The following is a 12,299-nucleotide window of genomic DNA, read 5'->3' on the forward strand; positions in this document are numbered from 1 at the left end:
CTATTGATTTATACTAGAAATCTGTGATAACTAAACTATCAGGAGTCATCTGCTGATTACAGCAACTATGCTGGTTTTCTAATCATGTTGAAGACCTGTACATACAGAACTAATGTGGAAAAGTCTCAGCAGACCTCTACTTTAAGGAAGAAATAACATTTTTCAGCCGTGTTCAAATGGTTGGTCTGAGCTAATACATGCTGCACAGGCAGTAACATAGATTTTCATTTTATAACCTGATAGTTGTAACTTTGGAGCATCTGCTGTGAGTAAAAATGGCAGTAACACAAGTTTTGGTCCCACAGTGCTGGCTGCTCTGCTAATTTAATATATTTTATTTAAATTGCATTTTTCCTTAATTCTGGAGAGTGTTATTTTTGATGGTCTTTTTTAAGGTCTAAAATCCTGTTACGAAAAGTATGAAAAGAGCTGAGAGTCTAGTGGCATAGCCTGCCTCTGCAGCAAAACCCCCTTTAGAGGTTCCTGCTCCCTGTCATCTGTGAAGCCATTCCTTCAATCCTCCATTTACATTATGCAGCCACACTCTAAGTCAGGGTTTGTAAAAAAAAAAGAAGCAAAAAAACTCAAACAAAACAATGACATTTTTGGTACCCATCTGTTTTTTGGAGTGTTAACCTACATTATTTCAATTATTTGTTCTAATATGCCACCATTCAAAAAAATGCTACTGCAAATGGTGCCACAGGCAGTAACGATGGAGTAGGAGAAGGGAAGGCAGAAGGCTTTTCTCAGATGGCTTTACTGCCAAAGCTTCTGAAATTGAAATTTCAACTGAAATTGTTGAAAACAAGATGCCAGCTGCTTATTTGAAAAAAAACCAACCGAAAACAAAACCTATAGTCACAAGGTACTCAAACTATCTACTCAAAACAGTACTTTCTCTTCACTCACTCAAGCTGATCCCTAGAGAAACCTTCATCAAATATGTTTGGGTTTCCAGCCTGTCCTACTAAATATTTGATGTGGGATGCTATGGGAGAGAGTATTAGCTTTTGGCCCTCTTCACTGAAAATGTCCTGCTGCTGGATCCGCTTCCCTGCCAGATCCTGGTTTGTTAGATGGAGCAGCTCAGTAGCATCTTTGCAGCAGTTATCATACACAGCAAGGGACCATCAGTGGCCTTTGGAGCTCAGTCGTTGAATCAGTTAAGGACATCCCAGTGGAAATGGAATCCATAAAATCCCTCTAGGCGGATACCCTCCAGGCTTCATGGCCTGAGTAGGACATTTGAAAGTGTCTGGCTGTTAACCATACGGTTCCAGCTCTCCTGATGCATGTATTTTTATAGGACTTGTCCCTAGAATTGCTAGTGAGTGTCTCAGCTTTTTAAAAAGTTTCTGTCCCTCACGACTTTCTAGAGAATCTTGGAAATTTGAACCCCACTAGGTTTAATGACTCTCAGAAAGCAGATAGCATATACACACATATACGCTATTTTCATATAATTTCATTTTAAGGTTAATTTGAAGGAGAGCAATACCACATCAAAAATATCAGTTGGAGTATTAGTGGGGCTTTTTTAAGATTTGGGGTTGGCATGAAGTGCTACAATGTGTCCCAAATGACCAAGATGTTCTAGATATGTGTGCTCTATAATAGAATGTAATACCTCTGCAGACCACCCAGAAAATGCTGCTCTTAATTGTAAGTGTACATTCAGGCCTCAAGATGTAAATAAATGCAGTTTTGAAAATCTGCTAAGTTATTTGCTAGCAGACTTGATAGTTTTGTCAGGTGTTGGTGAAGCTGTTGACACCAAGAGAGTTGTAAACTTTTTTTCTCTTGATACATCAGATAAACTTCTAGAGCACCTAAGGAAAAAAAGAACATTAATTTGTATGAATAATAGATATATGCCTTGGGAGCAATATCGAATATTCATGAATTGTGTTTATATTCAAGCAGCTCCTCTTTTTTAAAATTAAGGTGCTGTGAATATGGCTTGGCAATAAAAAGTTTAATACTAAAACCATCTGAAAGCGCAGAAGAATCTGTAGCTTTGTTCCTTTGCTTTGTCAAGCACCTCAAAGTTTTCCTTCAGTCATTTATATTTGTTTAAATGTTATTGTTTTGTGAATTTTCTTCTTATAAATGTTGCCGTAACAGCTTGGTTTTTCTCTCTGTGCTTAACTATTGATGGAATAAAAGGATGTCTTTTCATAGCTGTAGCTTTTAAAGCAGCCATGAACATCAGAGCTTCTCTTCTGAGGCTGTATAATTTTAGGCAGTACGGAAATGTCACTTTTAGAGTTAGATTCTAAATGTAGCAAAGTGGAACCTTTAGCTGTTTTCTAAGTTATTTAAAGAAGAAATGGCCTGGTTGCTCCTTACAGAAGTGCAGTATTCAAATGGTGTTGGTAATGTGGCTGCTAAGAACCAGAACAAAGACAGCTTTACCCTAAATGAACTCAGCTTGGCCTAAATGAATTTCCCAAAGACTTACTTTTGGAATTGTGGAGCTTGATATTAGCAAATTAAATCACAGAAGAGTTGCAAGTTCTTGGCAGCATCCATCAAGAAGCATTCAGTGACTCCACAAGTAAACAGAGAAAGCTTCTATAGCAACAGAGTGCATTTCCATTCTGCAGGAAGAAGCATTCGGCTTCTGCAGATTTGGGAAGCTGAGGCAGGACGGTAACCTGTCTCTGTGGATGTAAAATGCATATAGCTGGAACTGCTCTTAAGGCAGCCATTTTGTAGCTTAGTCAAATAGCTTTCAGGGAACTCCATATATCATGTCCTGTGCTCATAAAATAGTTTCCAAATACTTTTATTAATAAATAAATAAGTACAAGACAGCCTTTTTTTAAAGTTAACTGGAATGTCTGAAAGTAAAATTTACTTAACCAAGTAACTGAATGACATGATCAATTTCTAATCACAAATTAATATTTGAAGCCAGTTTATAAAAAATATTATTTGATTTGCTGATAATACCTTCAATAATAATTGCTTTTGAACTGTGCATTTACTGCAGTTTACATTGTGTATGCAACTGTTTAGAAGCTCAGGAAAAGAGAGAGGCAGCAATTAGCAGACTGTACGAGAACTACCTTGGTCTTCCTTTTATTGACAAAATATTGATCCACAACACTATTTATGCTATGATTTTTAAGTTTTGGCATATCTCTTTACCTCCTGTGTTCTCAAGCAGCAAAGATATCACCCAAAAGGAGTGACCTGATTTCAGTTTAAGAAGGTTAAAGGTTAAAGGTTAGCTCAAAAGCATCATCTGCCTAGCTGCTTAACTTTAAACTGATCAATTTAATGAAAATCTGTTTTGCAGATGGTGTTGTAATGTCTTTGGCAGGATTTAGGCAGCTTTAACATTAGACGTATGCTAGTAAAAATTATTCCTTTATTTGACCAGAACAACACCTTTTCTTTTATGTTTTAAGGTAAAAGGCATGTGGGATATGGTATTTTGGCAAAGGACCCAGAAGCAGAAAGTGTTGATGGTCTTTCCATATGGGCTGAAAACCAGAATACCCTTATGTCTATTGCTAACGATGACTGAAGAAACAAACAAAGCTGTATTCATTTTTTTACCATAATGTTTTACTTTGAACCCATAAAAAAGCATTTCAGTCAGACCTGTCCTTGGAAAAGGCTTGTCTTCTCTGCCTAGGGTGGAATGCAACAGCATTAACTTTTTTAATCTGGCAGAGCACACCGATTGTCTCTTTCAGGCCTTGTGTTTGTACGTCAGAAGTATTCTTTCCCTTGCTCACAAACCACACAGTAATTGTGTTACTTAGCTGTAGATACTATAAATAAGAAGGCAAATCAGTCAATCCAAATGGTAAGTTTTATCTGATGGAGGTTGTCTGAATAAACAAAGAATTAGATCCTTGGGAGTGTAAAGCAGAGCTTTGTGTTTATGTCTTCTGAGAATCAAGCCCTCACAGTTTTTGCCAAGATAATTAAGTTTCAGGACAACCATGTCTTTCTATTTTCAGATGTATGCAATTCAATAGGAATTTCTTGGGCTGCTAATGCAATGCTATTATATGTTAGCTTTGTAATTAGCTAGGACTCTATCCCTTTGCTGAAATGCATTGTAATATTACACACACAAGCATAGTCTGCATGTAAGCAGTTGTGAAAGTGGTGCCCTTTGTTTCATATTGACCTTCCAACTTATTTAAAAGAGAATTTACAATGAGCCTTTGTTTTGTCCGCAAGTGATCATAAACAGCTTTCTAAAGAGTCCAATAAAATGAGAGAATCACAAATGTATAACATCACATATTGAAAGGGTGGAAGAACAAATGGGGCTTTTGCTGTATTTTATGGGATGGATTTATAATCTGTTCTTGGGTCACTTAGGGCCAAGAATTTTCATGGTCAGCTGCTTGGTCCTGCTAGCTAGCATCCTCTGCAGGAAAGGCAAATACCGTGCAGCACCTGCTCTTCAGCTGGGGCTCTGCGTTGCTCTTTAAAGCGAGGTGTCCACTCCTCTGCTGGTTCAAAGTCAAAAGATTAATCAGACCAGCTTTTTTTTCTGCATCTGTCATCAGTGAAGCAGAATAGTCTGTCTGGATTCCATAATGCTGTTTGCATATTTGGATTTTCAATCAGCCAGGAGTATTGAATGCTTTGCTCATCTTTATCACGTGCAGGAGGCACAAGTGGGATTTAGTCCTTAGGTAACTTTTAGTGTAACAGTTCCCCAAGGAACACTGCTTGGTTTTTTCTCATTATCCTTGTTCTGGATGAAAGCTTGGTTGTTAGGAATTAACAACTGAGGGGGATGTGAAGTATATGCACATGGGGACAAATGGACTAACAGCCCAAATCACTTTGTTTGCTTTACTCTGTTTGGCATGAAATGTTGGGACTTGATCAGCTTGGAATTAACAGAAAGTGACATTCTTTTCATTTCAATTGTCCTGCACTAACTTTTTAATATAAAATAAAATATCCTACAAATATGCCAATCCAATTATTTTACTGTCATTGTCCCAATATGATGGTAAAAGAGGTCAGGAGATTGTGCAGCATTGATTTGCATAAAAATCATTGAGGAAAGGAAATTGGAATATGTCTGCACACCTGAGGAGCTAAACCAAGCTTTGCTTGATGTTATTCTTTTTGGTTGCTTAGAATAAAACTGTTTTCAGTGATAAACAAAAGTTATTCTAATTTGTTCCTCAACACAAGCCTCATAAAGAGGATAGAAGGTATTTCAATTTTTAAAGTCCTTTGAGATTTGTGTTCACTTATGGTTTTAAATGTTTTATGAAATTTAATTTCCACTGCAAGTTTCAGTTACTGTAATTCTGATTATGCTATTTGCTTATATGTATAAAGAGAAACCAGTGTTCAAAGAACACACTGTCTAGTCACAGCTATACAAACATTGTGTAGTCATAGCTACAAATAATGTATATGCCTACTATACTATAGACAAGAATATTTATTAAAAAATCCAAAAACCCCCCAGCTAACAAAAAAAAAAATTGTTGGCTGGTAAAATAGCAATTTCAAAACTACCCTTTTTATGATAAAATTAAAATAAAACAGTAGAGAAAACATTTTCACATTATATTTTATGTACATTTAATTTGACATTCAGATGTCTGGCTGTCTCTTACATAATGATCCTTGTTAAAATATGCCATATTTTATATTCAGCTTATGGTATACTGCTGAAACAGGGAGATGTTCTCAAATCATAGTTTAAAGAATCTTCTTCTTGTTCTTCCATTGAAATGCTGTCCAGAATCCCAGTCTGTGTGCTGTCCTGGGTAAGGGTGTGTGGGGCTGCTCTTGGGAAGGAGGCTGTACCAGGCTGCTTGCAGTATGCAGCCTGCCCAGTGGAGCCCGAGTGAGTAGGTCCTCTTGGAGAGCAGGAAAAGTGAGCAAGGAGAGCCAAAGCAGCAGGAAGAGCATCAGTCTCATTTATTCAATATGCTCAACACACAAAATGGCTGTATGACAGCTATTTTTTTGTGCCTGGAGTTCTTTCATTCTGACATTAAGAGAAATATGTAATTATTTCTGACTGAGATTCAAAGCAGAGATGCAGTGTATAGTGTGTGTAAGAGTATTATGTCAATGTGAGTGCATATGTATGTGTGCATTAATAGATTGCAGCTATGGATTTAGCAGCCACTCCCTCCCAGCCTTGCAACATAGATTTTCTTGTTACCCATAGGAGACTTTAGCTGATATTATGCAACTCACTACAGATGTCTTTTCTAAAATTGTAATTAGTTTGCCAGACTCTCCCAGGTGAGATTTTTCTCTATGCTCTCTTCCACATATTTAAAAACGAGCAGTAAAAAAAGTAGAAAGACTGGCACATGACAGGAAAGTTATATTTTGACATGGATACATGTAATTTAGCTTTGCTATTGCTTTTGCTAAGTAATTTAGAAGAAACTTTCCCTTGGCCTATGCATTTGTTGGTCCATCGACCAAAATACCAGAATTGTGATTTTATAGGAGAATTAATAGGACTAAACTCTTATGGGCCTTACATGTGCAGGACAGAATTGAGCTTTTTGATACATAGGTTTTGAGACTGTATTGGATCTATATATGTCTATATTACTGGACAGATAAATTAATTTTCTGTATTTTTTCTTTTCTTCCTCCTTTGGGACACTACTGAAGCAGAAAAGGATAAGAAAGGATAGTGAAGATGCTGGTGTGAAATACTGAGAAATGCAATTTCTGTTGGTTTCAGCAAGAATCAGGCACAATGCAGGAGATGTGTTTTCTTGGATAAACTTCCATGTGTATGTTTGTTGGTAAAATATAATACAGTACAACAGGAAACAGTATTAATTACATTAAATATGAGTAGAGGCTTTATGTTGATAAAACATAAATTACAAGTGGTGGCTTGCAATAATTTTTGAACCTGATGATCTGCCTGCTAGACTGGTGTACTTAAAACAGGCAGATAGTGCAGACTGATGCTTGTACCACCTCATGCTGATACATAAAAGAAATAAACTTTGCTAAGAACTTCATGACCTTTGCTTTGTGGACAGCCATGAAGGAGGATGTCATAGAAATTACCCCCTTGGTCTGCAGCAGAAAATGCCAGCTCTTCAGTACTGCAGCAGACAGATACACAGCATATTGTGCACCATAGCCTCAGGGGAAAATGTATGTTCGACTCTACCAGTGGGAAGGAAGGCATTAAAATAATCCTTAGCTTTTAAAGGCAGGGGGTATTGAAGAAAACAAAAATTGAGCAAAGGTAGTCTTTGAATGATGAGCTGTGCAGATTCCCATGCCTTGGGCATCCTACTGCAGTAGCAGTTACAATAACAGAAAAAAAATGGGTTTGTCATGTATGAGGGTATGAGCAATACTCCTTGGTTATATGCATGAATAGGAAACAGACTGCTAATGGGAGCTGTGGTTAGTAACATACTAGCCTCATTCCAAGAGTGGATGTTTGACCAGCAGGGTTGCCTAACAAAAAATGTGATTTTTTTTCCATTTAAAATTGTTATCCTACAGTATTAATCAAACCATGCTGCTCACATGATTCACGTGTGTAAAATACATGACTGTATAATTACTGATTTATTGCTGGATTATGTGCAAGAAACCTATCATATAAGGGCATTTTTCAGTGGTCTGGCCAAAGAGGCTATTAATTTGTAGTCCCTGCTCTCCCTTGTAAACTCTCTCAAAAATCAAGAACATGCACTACTTCCTTGCACTGCTCCTGGAAAAAAGAACCACAGAGCCACCTTTACCCATAAAGATGGCACAGAATCTGCTGCTGTGGGATAGTTGGTATCCCAATCTTTAACAGAAAACTAGATTACTCTTAGAGAAAGTTCAAGATGACCCTTTTAAAACAAAGGCCAGCAGTGAAAACTCTTCTTTCCAGAACTTTATTAGGCAATTCCAAAGGTCTACATCTCTTGATTTTAGCTCTTTAATTAGCACATATGGAATTTTTCCATTGGTGTCCTAAGCTTGTGTTTGGACCTAAAGCACTTCTTGGGTGGGAGAGGTCAGTTGTCTCCAAACAACTTCATTAAAAAGAAAGATGTTTTCTATGGAAAATCCTAAGATGTTGCAAGTGGCTCAAGTATTGTAGTAGCTATGATTGATATCATCCTTATCCTAAATTCAACACTCTGGGTCCTAATAGTAAAGGAGAAGGAAGGGCACTTCTATTCACAGAATCATAGAATCAGAATCTGGTGTTGGAAGGGACTCATAAGGATTATTGAAACAAACTTCCTCTCCTTTCAAGACACCTAAAACTAAACTATATGACTGTCATCCAGATGCTCCTTGAACTCTGACAGGATTGGTGCTGTGACCACTTCCCTGAGAAACCTGGGCCAGTGACCAACCACTCTCTGAACTTCCCCTGACACAGCTTCATACCATTCAGACAACAATGTTCCTGTTTTCTGTGTAACCTAGACAAAAACTTGCTCTATGAGAAATAGATTGAGGAAAAAAATACTAACATTCTCTAATTGAACAAACACTTTGTGAATGACCAGAAACTTGATATTTTTACAACAAGAACAATGAAACAAAGTCTAAGGAGCATCTTGGTATTCTTGTTTGTGTGCTAGTGATGAGAACATGGAAAAAGCTTGCTTTACTACTGAAATGAGACATCTTTAGTATCTAGATGTTACTATTTTGGAAACGCCCTTTGGCATTTGCAGATATGTAAGCAGCTAATGAATGGCTGGAAATTAGGAAGAATAAAGTGGGTGGGAAAAAATGAGTCCAAACTGCAAGTGTTTTTGAAAACCTTATGTCCTTATTTGTTCAGGAGCTTCTGTGACTCAAAATCTTGACCCAGGAGGAAGCTGGAATCCTGAGATATGTGAGGACAGGATCTTCTGAAGTCAGGTCTCAGATGAAAAAGATCACAGCCTGCAGAAAATAGTTTAGGACTAATTTTACGAAATTTCTGACCTAGAGTTTGGGCAGATTTGAGCGCTCTGCTGTATTGCTAGTCTCCTGTGTCTAACCCTGTTGCAGATGCATCTCAGTAATAGGGTTGTATCTAGGCTGTGGATTTCCTTTGTCACTTTTTGATTTACTAAGATAGTCTCACAGGTCACGATGAATTGGATATGCTGTCAATGTGCTCTGTCTCTCTGTTCCTGTCTCCACTGGTGTGTTTTGTAGTGTGTCAGGCTTCAACAATATCTTCACAACACTTGAATTTCTGTGACTTATAGAACTCAATGAATGAAAATCTTTGTAGCTACTCATTAGGACTGCTTACAGGTATTTTTAGGAAAGAGCAAATCCTTACTCAGACACTCCATAGTCACTTTGACATTTTTTTTTGCCTTTTTGTGTTGTGTTTTTTTATTTTTCAAAAAACAAAAATAGGTTTGTGGGATCATCTCTGACTCAATATGTTACATGTAGGGGTTGGATTCAAGAAGGATCCAACTAGGATAAATAAATATCTTAGGATGCTAGGATATTTATTTTCTTTTATTTCATGAGCTTTTCACTGAGAAGCTCAAATTCTGTGGCCTCGGCTACCTCAAAATCATCAAACAGATGATATGGTTTACCCAAAGCATTTTGGGGCACACAAAATACAAGAGCTATGCTGGTTTTGAAGAGTTCTGTGTAAGTAACAATTTTTATGATAAGGAAGAGTTGAGCTGTTAATCAAAAAAAGGAGACTCCAAAATCTCATACTATACAGAGAGCCTGTATCCCAATTCACTCAGCTTTTGTGCTCTCCAGATACAAAGGTTTTATGCCTCATGTTTCCACAACAGGAACTAAACAAATGTCTTTCCTTTACTTCTAGTAGTTGTTTGTCCTAATAGATTTAGAAGGTAAGGTCAATACTGTCTGTACTGGGAAACAGAGCATGGCTTTGGGGAAAAAAAACCCCAATGTGTCTCTAACTGAGCGCAGGTGATTGAGAGGTTGGCCTGTAGTACATCTGACAGTCTAAATGGTCCTCATAGAATTATAATTAAGCATAACAAGTTCTTCACATATGTCTGTCTTTCTGTCTGCATATATTTATTTTTACACGGAGTTAATAGTGTCTGTAATGGGGAAGGATGGATTTGAGTATTGGGAAGAGTTGGAGGCAGAGGTTGAAGTTGGTCGTGCTCACAAGAGAGACGCTTATCCCGCAGTAGTGTTAGGAGGGAAGTCAGGATTGTTGGAGGCTTTCTTGCACAGGGGGTGCAGTGGACAGTAACAAAAGGGCAGGTGTGAGTGGTTATAAAAGTGTGCACTTCCCAGGAGCATAGACAGGATTTAAAACTCTATGTGTCCATACATAGCCCAGGCTGCTTCTGCCATCCCCTCTAATGCTGTATGAAGGTCTGTATATGTTAGTGTCTGCTGCAGTCAAAGTTGGATTTCATTTTTTCTTCTAATTTCCTTCTCCCAGTTACTTATAATTTTCTTATACACACTTTTAGGACTGAAATTATCAGGATTCGGTCTGGGTTTAAAGAATATTTCTTTTTTCCTTTGGAGCTCTTTCTGAGTCACTTAATCATGAGCTATCTTTCCAACCTGTCCTAATGAAAAATACTCTATTGCAAATAAAGTTAGTTAAGTACATTTCTTGAAGTGGCTGTCCATAACAGAAGAGAATGTTATTTTAAAAGCAACAACACATTAATAGGCCAAGTATGCAATCATTGTCCTATCACAGCAAATTATACCATTAGTCCACCTTATCTAATCTCTTTGCTACAGACTGCCTAACAACAATTGCTTCTGAGAGCAAAGCAGACCAAAAAAAAAAAAAAAGGAAAAGGATTCCGTGGGCAAATGTAGAATAATGTTGCTTATAGAGGAAAATGCTTGTTCTTTTCATATGTCTTCTGTACTTTGCAATTAATTAACATCATACAAATTCAAGTATATATTTCCCCTCCCCCCCAAAGTTGCCTTTGGGTAGTCTTATAGGTATACAAACATCAAATCAGTTTATAAAGTGAACTTCTGGCTCAATCACATGCAGTGGGAAGGAGTTCCATAGGTTAATTTAACCTGCATGCAGATTTTTTTTTGGCTTCTAAAATTTTCTGTCATTATTTTATTAAGTTTTACTTGTTTTTAGTCATCTGGTAAAAGAATGAAAAAAGATCATGTGTTCTTACTTGCTTTATGATATTTTACATAATTTTTATAACTTCACAGTAATCTTTATGATTACTTTATGGTCCTTTTATCATGTCTCTCTTTTATTTACACAAAAAATTTCAATCCATTCAGTCTTGCTTTTAGTGGAAGTTCTTCCACATTTCTGCTAATTCCATCACTGATCTCTGAACTCCTTTTGCCAGTGTTAAATTTTTCTGGAGATACACAGATATTTCAGAACTGAACACGCTGTTCTCAGTGGAACTGTATGATCTTACTGTCCCATGCCTGGTGCATCCAAAAATATAATCTGCTTTAAACAAATCCTATTGCAGTCTGTGCTGGAAATATGTTGCCTTTCATTACATGCTTCTTCCCACGCCCCCCCTTCAAACTGATGCTGAAGTGTCCTGGAGTGGCTACATTTAGCTTAGACACCAGTAAAGTGTTTGATTGGTTCAAAGTATTTCTTCTAATACACATTTTGTTGGATTTATCCATCCATACTGAGTTTCTTCTGCATGCTCAGCTAACCTTAAAAGTATCTGGCATTTCTCACAGTTCTTTGGCTGGTCTTGACTGTCATGAGTTCATTTATGACTTCTGCAGGATCAGTCCTAGTTTGCAGTTAGAAGACACAGAGGGAATTTTTGTTCTGTTAAATGCTCTGGTAGTTCATGTAGCTTGTTTTCTGCCTCTGTCATTTTACTTTTTTGCCCCTCTGTTAAGTGCTTACATTACATGGTTAGGCTGCTTCTGCATAGCCAGCTGAGTGGAAAAAAACTCCAGCTCTGAATTAACCCATGGAGAAATTAAAGTCCCCCTAATATTGGGAGAGTGAGAGAAAGAAGCATCTCCTTGTGCCCATGTCACATTGCCTGTCTCCTGACATTGCCTGCCTCTCAGTGCTTTCCCACAGGTATTGCTGTACCTAGTGGCTTGAGGTGCAAATGTCTGTAGGCACTTAACTATTTGCTGACCCTGAAGGACACAAATAGCTAATTAACCATCTATCTGCAAATATTTACCCCAGATATTTATTTATTGATGCAAAATAGAAGATGCTGTTGCTGCATATAGACTGCAGGGCTGAGGCATAACTGCAATTGACTCTTTGTAGTGTCCTCTTTTCATACTGTTTGGTGCTAACTTTAATGTATTATTGATTGTTATTAAGGTATACCATGAAATAC

The 12,299-nt window shown here is 37.4% G+C and overlaps 1 protein-coding gene across 3 annotated transcripts in view; it reads left to right on the forward strand.

The window, feature by feature from the left end:
* The window catches only part of ZFHX4 (zinc finger homeobox 4), a 150,119-nt gene that overhangs the window by 29,241 nt on the left and 108,579 nt on the right, over positions 1–12,299 (forward strand). The gene's annotated exons all lie outside the window — the stretch shown is intronic.

The sequence above is a fragment of the Melospiza melodia genome, chromosome 1, assembly GCF_035770615.1.
Source record: "Melospiza melodia melodia isolate bMelMel2 chromosome 1, bMelMel2.pri, whole genome shotgun sequence".
Taxonomy (NCBI): Eukaryota; Metazoa; Chordata; class Aves; order Passeriformes; family Passerellidae; genus Melospiza; species Melospiza melodia.